The 12,861-nt window shown below is 39.3% G+C and overlaps 1 pseudogene; it reads right to left on the reverse strand.

Moving 5' to 3' along the window:
• Positions 1-5,057: 5,057 nt before the first annotated feature.
• LOC145346498 (elongation factor 1-alpha-like) lies at positions 5,058-12,416 on the reverse strand (annotated as a pseudogene).
• Positions 12,417-12,861: the final 445 nt, after the last annotated feature.

Consider the following 12,861-nt stretch of genomic DNA (forward strand, 5'->3'; position numbering starts at 1 on the left):
GGGATTTATCCACTGATGTGCTTCAAGATTTCCAGCACCAGCTCCTCTAATATGTGCACTCCAAGTTAAACCTTGTTTCAATCATTTAGTAAGAACTCTCTCAACACCAGGTTGAAGTCCAACATATAGTAGCAAACACCACTGGCTTTTGGAGTGCTGCTCCTTTGTCAGGTGAGTGGGAGTTCTGTTCACAGAGCATATAAAGAGACAAACTCAATTGTGGCATTTGCTACCAAATAAACCTGTTGGACTTTAACCTGATGTTGTAAGACTTCTTACTATGTTTACCCCAGTCCATTGCTGGCATCTCTACATCATGTCAATCATTTAGAATCATGGTTAGAGCACATTGGAAGCGATGTGTGCAGTTTTGGTCCCCTTAGAAAGAATATCATTGCCTTGGAGAGAATACAACAAATGTACACAAAACTTAGATTGCAGAAATGGAGTCTGTATTCTCTAGAGTTTTATTAAATGAGAGCCAATCTCACTGAAGTCTATACCATAATTAAAGGGCTAGACAGGGTGGATGCTGGTAAGATGTTTCACCTTGTTGGGAGTTTAGAAGGGGGGTGGCAAGGAGCAAGCCACTTAAGACAGATTTTTTTTCCCTCAGGAGGGTTGTAAGTCTTTGGAATCCTCTATCCCTTCAGAGGTTGTGTGAGCTCAGTCATTGAGTATGTTTAAAACAGACAATAACAAATTTCTAAATACTAATGAGAAAGGACTATGGGATAATGTAGCAAAGGCATTGAAGTGGATGATCAGCCATGGTTTTGATGGGGTAAATGGCCTACACCATCTCTTCCACAACTGTTCTTTCACTGCTGATGCAAGTGATTTGTACTATTGACAAGATGCACTGGAGGAACTCAATGGCTCATTAGGCCCCTGACTACTATCTCTATGGCAAAGGCAGCAGGTACATAAGAATACTATCACCTAGAAATTTCCTTCCAAGCCACCTTGATTTGCAAAGTTATTACCAGACATGAACCACCTGAAGTTTCTCATTACATTTGCCTTTTTGTAAGCCACTTGTGCTCACTCAATTCTTTTAAGGAACAGTTTTGCCTCATCTTTTGCCCTCTCAGAATACCAACCATACTATAGGCATCACATTGGTCAAAGCAACTTATGGGGAGCTGAATAGAAAATGGCCATCTATGGCCCATTTAATATTGGCATGCAACTAACAAGTTCTCTTAAATGTCTGTAAGAGTGAAACCTCAAATGAGATTGTAATCAAACCACAAAGATACAGCATGGCATTCTGGAGGGGAAATTGTTTAACTTGGAGTTTTGGGTAACAAGGGAGGTTGAGGTAATTAATAATGGTGTATTGTACATGGAGCCAGTTGGAAGAGTACCACACAAACTTGAAGTTAATAGCTTGTGGAATTGTAGATATAGAATTGGCTGTATAAGCAGAGTGATAGTGGTGTTCCCAAGGGAGGAAGTATTGGAACAGTTGATGTCTGGTGTTGGGGACAGGTTCAAAATTTGCAGATGCAAAATTGTAAACTGTTGGGAAGGACAGTGTACAACTTCATAGAGACAAGTTGGAAGTGAGCAAATAGGTGCAGTTCAGTGGGGAAATTTCAAAGGGAATGATTAAATGCATCTAAATTATTTGTTTCAAAGAAATCTTTGACTAGTGATGCTGGAAATATTGGGGCAAACACAGTAAAAAGTCTGACAACACCAGGTTTAAGTCCAACTGATTTATTTGACAGTAAACTCACTAGCTTTTTGGGTTTGTCCCTTTGTCAGGTGAAGGCAAAAGGGACAAACCCAAAAGCAAGTTTACTATCAAATAAATCGGTTGGACTTAAACCTGGTGTTGTCAGACTTCTTAAACTGTGTTTACCCCAATCCAATGCTGGCATATCCACATGAATATTGGGGCAGGCAGAAGTGAAGAGTTAATATTTCAGGTTAGAACATGAAGGGAAATGTTAAAGCTGATTCTGTAGAAGTTAGATATGTGTAAAAGGTAAATTGCTTAAATCCTGTAGTAGAAACAGTACACCATAGTAATAGTGAGCAAAGACCACCTCCCAACAGCAATTTGACTACTATTACTAGTCATTAAGGACCAGGGGCTAAGAAAGTGGCATCAGTTCCAATAAATTCAAGGGCAAGAGAACTAGGATGGAAACCTATTTTTTTTTTTTAAAAAAGAGCCCTCCAGATCAAAAAATTCAAGATTAAAATGACCTCTGTACTTTGAAATTTGGTAAACATGTTCAATTTAGTTTTTATACCTTACATTTGATAGCATCATCTGTGAACAGTGTTAATCTTGATGTATACTAATGTATTCCCTGCATACAAGATTTAGTCTTTTGGATCTGCATGCTTGTTGCAGTCAGCACAATTAGAATAAAGAAAGCCAAGGAGGTATGTTCAGCAATTTGCAGATGCTGAGGAAAGCCTTACATTACAGAATGATGTATAGATGGGTAGAACAGTGGCAAAAATTTAACCCTGAAAAAAAGTGTGAAGTGATGCATTTTGAGAACATAAAGGCAAGGGAATACACAAGAACCACAGACATTGGCTTGCATGTCAATTGATCCCTGAAAGCAGCAGGGCAGAAGGCATGGAATATGCAGGTTATGAAGCTGCATAAAACATAGGCCAAAGCTAGAGTACTTATGTGCAATTATCACCATACTATAGGATGTGATTGCACTACAGGGTGCAGAGATTCACCAGGATGTTGCCCAAGGTGGAACATTTCAGCTATGAGAGACTTAGTGCAGAAGGTGGTTCTTAAGAGCAGAGAAGGCGGGGGGATGGATCAGATCAAGGTGTACAAAAAAGGCACAAGATAGGAAGGGACTTTTCCCCTTAGTTGGGGGGGGGGGGGGTCCATACCAGGGGGACACAAGACAGGAAATTTTAGAGGGGATTTGAGGAGAATGTTTTTTCAGCCAGAGGGTGGTGGAAATCTGGAACTCGCTGCCTGAAAAAAGGATGGAGGCACAAACCCTCAGGAGCCTTTAAATAAGCACTAGCATACAAAGCTATGGACCAAAGTGCTAGAAAATGGGATAAGAATAGGTAAGCATTTGATGGTTAGCACTGACACTATGGACAAAAGGGACTTTTTGTGCTGTATGATTATTAGCAAATATAGATAGCAAACCTAGAATACTATACACTAGATAATCTAATATACCTTCTGCCAAGATTTTCCTTCAACCTACTACATAACTACTGCTGTCCTATGCCAATTGATTAAACCACCTCAACAGCTTTCACTGCGAACCATACATTTCTAGATGAGTAGGGCACAAATTCAAACAGCAATGCATACATTAGCACAGTAATCCACTTCAGCACATTCCACCATGCACAATGAAGCCAAGTTGCAGATTTCTCAAGGCAGCTCATGTTTAGATGACTAAAACATGTTAATATTGTAAGTACAACATTACCTCAAAACAGAAATTAATTGGCTTTTAAGTATGGAGCAAGAAAGGTGAAGCCAGAAATCTTCGTCCAGTTTTTGGACTTGGACCAGCTGGGAAACTTAATTGTGTATCAAGGATATAGAAATTTCCATCACATTTCATAACCACTGGATATTCAAAGCACCTTTTTTGAATTGTCATTCTATAATGTAGGAAAAGCAGCAGTGACTTTATGCAGAAGGCTCCCACCTGATATTACAGGGTTTTTGTTTGAGGGATAAATATTGGCTAAAAGGGGAAGCTTCCCTGCTTATTCAAAAAGTACAATGAAATCTTTTGCATCAACTCACTGAGCAAGTGAGTTCAGTTTTAATTTCTCAAGTGAGAAATACCGCACTGAACCTACAAGTCCTTTCATTTTTAGGAAAGATTGTTCCTGAAATTTATTAAGCAGTATCTCATGGATAAACTTTTTTTTACTTATTGCACCAACAGTCCTATCCACATTTATCTTAATGACAGTAGCTCTTAATTGCTTCTGCCACATTCCATGAGGGTGGATGTTCCTGTCTATTAAAGATGGTGGGTGAGAATACAGAGCCAACAGCCTTCTGCCAGTCACTTGCTTGTTCAGTTAACTTACTGCATGGGGACAGGCTACTTACTATACATTACACATGGGTATCATTGCAACAATCAAGAAACTGGATACCATCCAGATCAAGTCACTTATGTCATACACACCTCCATCAGTTTAAACATCATAGCATCTACAGTATTCACAGAAAATTGTCAAAGCTTCTTTGACAGGGCCTCTGCCACAAGACATGGCAACACCCCCTTTCCAATCCAACAGGGCACTGCTGCAGATAAAAGCTAAGGGTGAAATCTATTCAGGTCAAACAAAGGAATATTTTTTTAAATTACATACATACTGCTTAATTTAAGTATGCCATAGTTGAAGCAAGTTTAAAGAGCTGGATTATGTTCAGTTCTGGGTATTGCATCTCAGGATAATAGTAGCCTTGGGACAAATAACGATGTCACAAGAAGGATAGTGATACAAATGGGCAGGCCATAGATTAGGCAAGAACTGTAAAGGCTTGACTACTGCAAGTGAGAAATCAGATTAAAGGGATTCCCAAAATGAATAAATTGGACAGACCTGATCCTACACCTCAAACGCCACCTCACAGCCATGTTCTGCTGAACCACCACCCACATCCACAGTTTTCAACACATCATCCCATTTGCACAAGTTCAAAGGTTTGTGGGCTTTGGCTGAATTGTCAAATATTGCTGCATTTCCCTTGTAATTTAAGAGGGCAAGAACAGAGCCTCCCCAAAAACTCTTCAAATGCCAAGTTTTTATTGCACACTGATTTGGTGGTTATTACACTACGGACAGACAATAAGCATTAACTTCCAAAATTGGAAATGCTGAAGTCTACAGGAGAAAATATGATCAGACAATTTTTAAACACCCCATGCACAAATTTGTAGCAGACAGTTGGTTCGACCTGAAAGACTTGCAGTGCAAAAACAGCTCATGCCAAATTTTTTGAACAAAAATCATTTCAACCCAAATAAAGGATCTGCTACTTTTGTTTGGTTTTAAGCACCAAATTATAACATTTAGAATACTTTAACTGGCTTCTGCATCAGCTTCTTAGCTCTTGAATTTTTATCCACAGACAGCAACAGTCTGCTTTAAATCTTGGGCAGCAAAGTGACCTGAGGGGGAAAAAAGTGTTGTTAGACAATGCACTTGTCAGATCACACAAGAAGCAGACAAACAATAAAGATCTTTTATAACCTGGACATCCAGAAAGAGTCAATTGTGTAGTCCTTCACAATCTAGGAAACATTACTATGTGCGAATTTATGGCACGGTCTCATGAATCAAAACAGATGTTGGTTTGAGGAATAAGCTGGAGAGCCAAGGAGACCTTGCTCTAAATGGCATGAATTTAGACTCAATCTGCAAAGGCAGAAAAGCGTTTGGGGATAGTCTCAGCAGAGCACTACCTCAGCCATGCAATGGAGTGACAACCTTTAATTGAGTAAAGGACTGGAGTGGGGAATTGAAACTATAAACCTGGTCTGACAGTAGAATGCTTACAGCCCAGAGGGGAAAAAAAGAGGCCAAGTGTTTGCATTTGGGGATGTTTACCTGCAAGTGCAACTCCCTCACCCAGATAAACATGCAGTCTGTTTTGTACTGTTAGCAAGTACATCAAAACCAGTTATTCAAGTAAATCAGACCAAAAATTCAAACATTCACAGACAGTTTAAAAGGGTGTTAGTTGCACTGGTCCCCCACAAACTTTGCTACACTTAACTGACACAAGGTAACTGAATTTTAATTATGGTACTGCCAAATTACTGAATTTAATAAGTGTTTTTTTTTCACTAAAACTCAGTTGGCTGGCCATGCAGTTGCTTGCTCTACACAGCACTTGGACTTGGCTTGGATTTACAGCAGTCTGAATAGTGTGAACAATTTGTTTGCTAGCTGCAAAGCCCAGGAGATGAGTGAAATTTTTTGCCTGCTGTAAAGGTTCTATTGCACAGTTAGACAGCTGATGTTCTTAAACATGCTTTGATTAAGCAACACCCACCAATTCAGCTTTGCACTTGTACCAACTGATCCTGGAGGTTGTTCATTTAAATGCAGAACTACAGATGAAAGTTTGTCAATTATTCCTCAATCTAAAACAATAAAGGAGGTTGAAGTAAGTCTTAACCAGCTGGTCAGCAGAAAGTAATATACAAATGCTGAGTGAATAAACCTGAAATACCCTGTGGGCAAAATGACTATTCTACTTTTAACAATTTTACATGCTACAAATTTATTTTTTTGTGCTGTTTTGTACAGATTGGATAATCAGGATGCAATAAAATTTTGACCAAGACAGATTTGTGGAATGTGATATTTTCCTCCATGGAAATGGAGATCTGCTCCCCTATTGAATGAAGTAGCACAACTTCTGGAACCAAATCCAACTGCTTATGCTCCTGATTGAACAGGAACCAAGTAAAACAAAATCAGATTTAATGCTTAGTTGAAGAGCTAGCTGATGCTGAATTGCAACATGTAATTTCTCTTTCAGAAAGAGATCCTAAAGTATGATCCCCACCCACCCCCAAACCAAGTTAACTAGCCAGCACCTTGTGTGTTTTATCCAGCTTGATTACAGGAGGATCAGTTTCCCTGTTCTAATCCTAGGGTAAAGAGGCCAGCTCTAATTACCAAAATACCACTTCAGCCTTTTTTGCTCACAGGTATGGAACCAAAACTCCTCTTAAGCTAGATACAAAACAATAGACAGTTTTGAATGTGAAATTTACTATTGCCTACACTTCAAGGCATCAATGTAGCAGCACTTACCAAGAGGTGGATATTCAAAAGAAGGTTTCAACACAAAGTGGCTTTATTGGGACAAATTCCACTGTGGCAGAATCTCCAGACTTCAGCATCATGGATTATCCTCTAGCTTTTGGCCAGAACACCAGTCAAGCCTTTCCTTCAACTCAGAAATCCTGCAAGTAATGTGGGCAGCATGGCCATCTACCACTGGTAGATAACCAACTTTGATGTACCCTGGATGATTGAGGACAATTATCTGCAAAAGGGGAATACATTAAATGAATATTCTAGTGATCAGCATTACTTTACTACCAATAATTAATTCTGAATGGACAACCATGTCTCAAGTTGGGCTATAGAAGCACAGCAATACCTCCAGATGAATCTGGTTACTCTCCATAGTGCATGCCATCCCACCAAATAGAACACAAGAATGCAAAGCTCCTCTCCAGTTTAGCAGCTTGCAAACATTAGGTGTTGTGACAAGGTAAACAACTGTTGCTTTAAGCAGAGGACTAATAGCATCCATTTGGAGGAATTATTGCCATGCTTTTATAATGAGAGACATGGATGTCCATTCAAAATTAATCAAAGCAAGTCAAGGCTTGGCATTGCCATCAGCTTCCCATCACAATCATCTTTGTTTCTTACCTGGCAGGTGGCTCACCACCTCCACTTCATCTGGGATCTGCTAATCGTTGACAATCATGACAAGATGACAACAGGTAGCATACTTCCACTGCAATTTTTCACTGTCACTTTGAGTAAACTATTTAAGGGCAGGTAAAATCCCAAATATTATTGACCGTCTTACAAATTCCTTTAATTTCCTTCCAAATATCAAGTCTGTCAAAACCTTACTCTTCCAAAAGGTTCAATAAGCTTTGGCTTCAGTTACAAGCCCTCATCCCAACCCTCAGAAATATATCCAAGTTCCTGCACCACAGTATCAAATTTGTGGAAGTTCATCTCCTATTTGTTTCTCTCCAACCTATAATTTTTTTTTTTAGGTCCTAGTCCACATTCTAATGTGAGATTAGCCTGTTGTTTTTCAAACTATTGTGGTAGCACCTGTGCAGTGAAGCAGTTAGTGGATCATTTTCTGTAGTTTCCAGCCACGTTACCATGACGAATAGCCTTCATGGGTAAATTTTTAATGTTTAAACCCACATTAAAGCCAGGGAAAGCTTCAGCAACAGGTTCATGATGCATCTCAAATTGATTTCACTTCAGCTGTCAAGTTCACTGGAGCAAAGGTCACCATATTACCAGGCTTCAAAACTCCAGTTTCTACTGTTCCAACAGGGACTGTGCCAACACCTTAAAGACATTTTTATATAAAATCATTTCAGTAATATGTTTTGACACATTCTCTTTGAATAAGATGCAATTCAAAGGAGTAGGCCATTCAGGCTCAAATTTGAGCAACCATGGCTGACTTGTAGCCCAATGCTATAACACCTTTGTCCCATACCCCTTACTAAAACTCAGATTTCCATTCCTATTTGTACAATAGCTTTCCAAACTTCAGCCACCTTTTGAATTACCAAATTTCACTGCTGAATGACCTGGTTCTATTTTAGACCAGTCCTAGAGTGCCTACTCAGCAACCCCATTTCCCCCCCCTCCCCCAATCAATAACTTCAATCAATTCACCCTTTAATAACCCAAGTATATATCTTTTCACAATTTAGCCTCGAGTACAGATATCAGATCTATGCTGCAGTCCTGTCCAAGTCCAATAAATTCTTAATGTATGATGTCCAGAATTACTCCAATATTGTTGAGTAATGTACCCTTTTGTATTCCACTTAAGTGGGAACCTCAGCTTCTCAGCCTTTGATTTTCAGTAGTTATTCAATCGTTGGACCCACAAAATCTTTCCACCTCCACCACATCAACGCAAGGTCCAAAAAAAAACTTCATTTGTCTGCACCAAACTATTTGCAAAAAGCTTGTGGGATTACTATCAAATAAACTGGTTGGACTTAAACTTGGTGTTGAGACTTACTGTCAAAATCTATTTGCCAGTGTTATAATTTTAAAACTCCCATCCAGACAGTTCACTGCCGCCCAATGTGATTCTGTCCTGCAAGACAATGCGAATAGTTGAAACCTGAAAACAGACCTTGAAGGCCACTGGTCACATATTGCCAAATCCTTTTCAGCAATGTTATTGCCATTGTCTTGCAACCAGGACAAATCAATTTATACTATAGGAAAATAGGGTGACCAAGTTTACTGAGTAGCCAAGTAAAATAACTACAGACACCAAGCTCCTGGGTAACAAATGCTTGAACATATTCTTTTAATATTCTCTGCAAATTAACATGTCCTTTCTATCAAGTGTAAATGAGCTACATTATATATTACAATTGGCTGTTAGTGTAGCTACTCAGGAGCATTCATAGAAGTTTGATTTAGGTTTTGCAAGCATGAACTGTTTGAGTAAAGTCTGTGCTCCCTATAAAAACATGCAGTTTGATTGGACCAGCCTATCAGTGGCATCATATTGGCACAAATTCAAGCAAAATGTTGCTCTATTGTGGTAGGCAGAATGCCTTTTTGGATTCTGGTCCTCAAAGTCAAACTTGAGAAACTCTTTGTTTGGATTGAAGTACCTGTTTTTCCAGAATTTGAGGTACACTAGACACTCAGATGCAAAAAGTGTTGAAACAGTCTAGATTTGTCATTCTGCCACAATGTCTTAGCATGTTTCTACTTTTAAGCAGATTACATACGTTCGAGAGGCATCTTGATACATACATGAATACATGGGGATTATGGACCAACTAGAGATAAGAAAATTAGATGAGGCATCTGTGTTGGCCCAAGGGCCTGTTCTTGTGCTGTTCTTTGTTATTTCCCCTCATTCTGCCTGTTGCTTTTTTCTTGCTCAAGCCCCACTTATGTTCTTACGTTCACTTTACGCACCTCGTTTATCCCAGTGCATACCTCGCAGCAAGGACCCTGGTTCCAGCCCTGCTGTTCGAGAGATCAGGTACAAATTGGATGGCTACACTTTCAGCATTTCAAAATTGAAGACATTAAGCCCCATTGACGGGGAGGGTTCTTGAAAACTACACATTGTTATTTATAAACATCTTCATTTCCTCCAGCCCATCTCAGCCAATAAAATATTGTTTACATTCTTGGTACTATTGTACCCGTTCACCTTTAGAACGGGAACCAGTGTTAAGAATGCTTCAGAGTTAACACTATCAAGCTCGGGGCACAGTTTACCTCCGATTTTGTAGACATCCTGGAGGGGCAAACGCAGGGGTTTATTCAAGGAACGCCCGGGAGGAAGAATTGAGTCCAGTACTTCGAGTTTGGCCACTCGCATGTCCTTCTCTGCGTTTTGTTTTCCACCCCCTGAACCAGGACATCTATGAACAACCATTGAACCGATGGTTACAGGAGTGCAATTAACAGGATTGTAAAAAACCCAAAATTCCGACCCCAGTGAACATCAAGTTTCTAGCACGGTACAACGCGATGATAGGATTTATAAGCAAATCAGAACAATCTCGAACAGCTACTGAATCATATTGCAAATACCATTGATAAAGCTCTTCCTTTGAAGTGATATGGATTTATCCTCGCTAGATTTGAACTGGCACTTACCCTGGCACTGGGGGTCAGCATGTTCTCACCATTCCACCCAGAGATAGGGATGAAAGGGACACTTGCTACATCATACCCAATCTTCCGAAGATAAATGCTCACATTCTTTACCACTTCCTCAAACCTTCTCTGGCTGTATGGCCGTTGAGTCACATCAATCTTATTGACACAGACAAGGAGTTGTTTCACTCCGAGTGAAAAAGCGAGGAGGGCATGTTCCCGGGATTGGCCTGACCGAGAGATCCCAGCTTCGAACTCCCCTGGGGCAGCCGAGACAACGAGGAGAGCAACATCAGCCTACACACAGAGACTGGGAGCCAGGAGTATCAGCCTGTACAGCAGCATCAGTCTGCTGATGTGTACAGAATGAGAAAAAAACCTAGTTAATTTAAAAATTGACATTAACTAGACAGTTTACTTTCAGAAGTCACTATTTCTTTCAGTAATTAAAACTGAGAATGAAAACTCAGGTAGGTAATGTCCGTAAAAACTTAACATTTCGGGTCTGTAGTTTCTCGCCCTTACCAACCCAGTATTCCCAACAAATTTCATAACATCCACAATATTTGAGTGTCCCGTAATCCAGAGGGTGGGGAAGGAGGTGGAGAGGAAGATTAAATATTATAACAAAGGCTATTTATTTGTACCCGAGATGTTCCAGTTAGCATTTTTGATGAAGTCGCGATGGCCTGGAGCATCTATTATAGTGAAATAATATCTCTGGGTATAAAATCTCCAGAGTGAAATATCTATCGTGATGCCTCTTTCCCGCTCAGCCTTTAGTTTAGCCAAGAGGCAAGGTATTTGGACGATCCTTTCCCAATCTGCAGAAACAAGTTGGGGGAAGTGAGTTTAGCTTTGAACAGTACAAACACATCTTATTGGAACGAGCAATAAATCATTCTATGGATGTTTCGTTGATTTATACTAGAATTATAGACCTTCAAAATTAGAACAATTGTTTTTGTAATCGTTTATAATTTGAAGTGGGAAAGGACTCCACAAGCGTACGTTAGAATAACCCCACCTGAGCTGCTGCTTGTGCTAACTTCTCGATAGTGCGCCGCTTAATACCACCGCATTTATAAATAAGGTGGCCTTGTAGTAGTGGACTTACCAGAATCTACGTGGCTAATTATTACGAGATTGATGTGCGTTTTCTTTTATTAAAAAGAAACAAACGCTTGTCCTTTCCGTCGAGTTTTTATACCCGAATCAAATCCTAGGGCTCAGTAAAGAGCCTGAGATTTGCACGTGGAACCATCACAAGGCTGATGGACAAAGAGAGCTCAATAAAGGGGCCAGAACTCACCCATCTCCCCAATTGAGAAATTTCATTTGAAATTCGGTTGCTGATCAACTTTGTCTCAGACTAACTGGGAATTTCTCGCCGTCTCCTTTAGGAAAATGCTTCCAGCTGATACAGATTAGTCTTGTCCAGTGATGTCTAAAATCAGCTTGGGGGAACCAAATTGCCATCGAAACAAAGTTGAAGAAAGATATGAACGATTTCAAGCAGTTTCAATTGGCTATGGTTTATTCAGAGGTCTTTTATCTTACACTGGCCAGTAATTCATATACTTAGTCAAAAAAAAAATTGACCTTAATTTATAAGAAACACCTTGTCTTTAACATAGGGTGATTTTTAAACGCAATTTGACACTGGCTGGAATGGTGATGTGAAGGAAATACTTTTAAGTTGAAAAATATGCATTTAGTGAATGTTATTTTCTTTTGAACTATTATGTTCCATTCACTTGAAACTGCATATGTTGAAATTGTGTTTTTAAGACAGGAATTGTTTTTGATATACTTCTGAGCTAATTTCATCCAAAAGATTGAAAATGTGTTAAACAGTTCCTTTGGGGATGAGTGGATTGTCTGTAATTGTTTGGTAAGTAAGCAGGATCACTGTCTAAAGGAAATATCAAATGTACTGTTTAAAGAAAAGTCAAATACTAGGGTCTTAATCATAGTTACCTGACTTCCTGGGACATAACTGTTACAGCCTTCACATCAAAAACATGATGCTAAAATTAACATTTCTTCCATATAGGATTAAGGTCAAATGTTCAGAATAATATGGCTGAATAGACAAAACAAAACGTGTGAAGTTAGTAGATTGGTAAAGCCAGCGTTATCGCGAGCAGATGTTTTCTCCTCATGCTAAGTTTTTATATCTTGCTGGATTTGCACTGGTCCAGGTTATCAATGAATAGTGTAGTAGATAAATGTACACAGTGTTAAGTTTCGATACCCCTGAAGTTGTGATAGTGTAAGTGAGAGGTAGTTATTATCTACTAGAATGTTGCACAATTAAATAGTGACTATTGTGGACAGAGATCTGAAGAACCAAAGAGTGAATATATAATTTGGTAGGTAAAAGGCAGTAAGTGCTAATTAGACTTATGTTATTTGCCAAAAATAAAAAGCAAGGAACAG

Source organism: Carcharhinus amblyrhynchos, chromosome 8, assembly GCF_965287045.1.
Source record: "Carcharhinus amblyrhynchos chromosome 8, sCarAmb.v2.hapA, whole genome shotgun sequence".
NCBI classification, from domain to species: domain Eukaryota; kingdom Metazoa; phylum Chordata; class Chondrichthyes; order Carcharhiniformes; family Carcharhinidae; genus Carcharhinus; species Carcharhinus amblyrhynchos.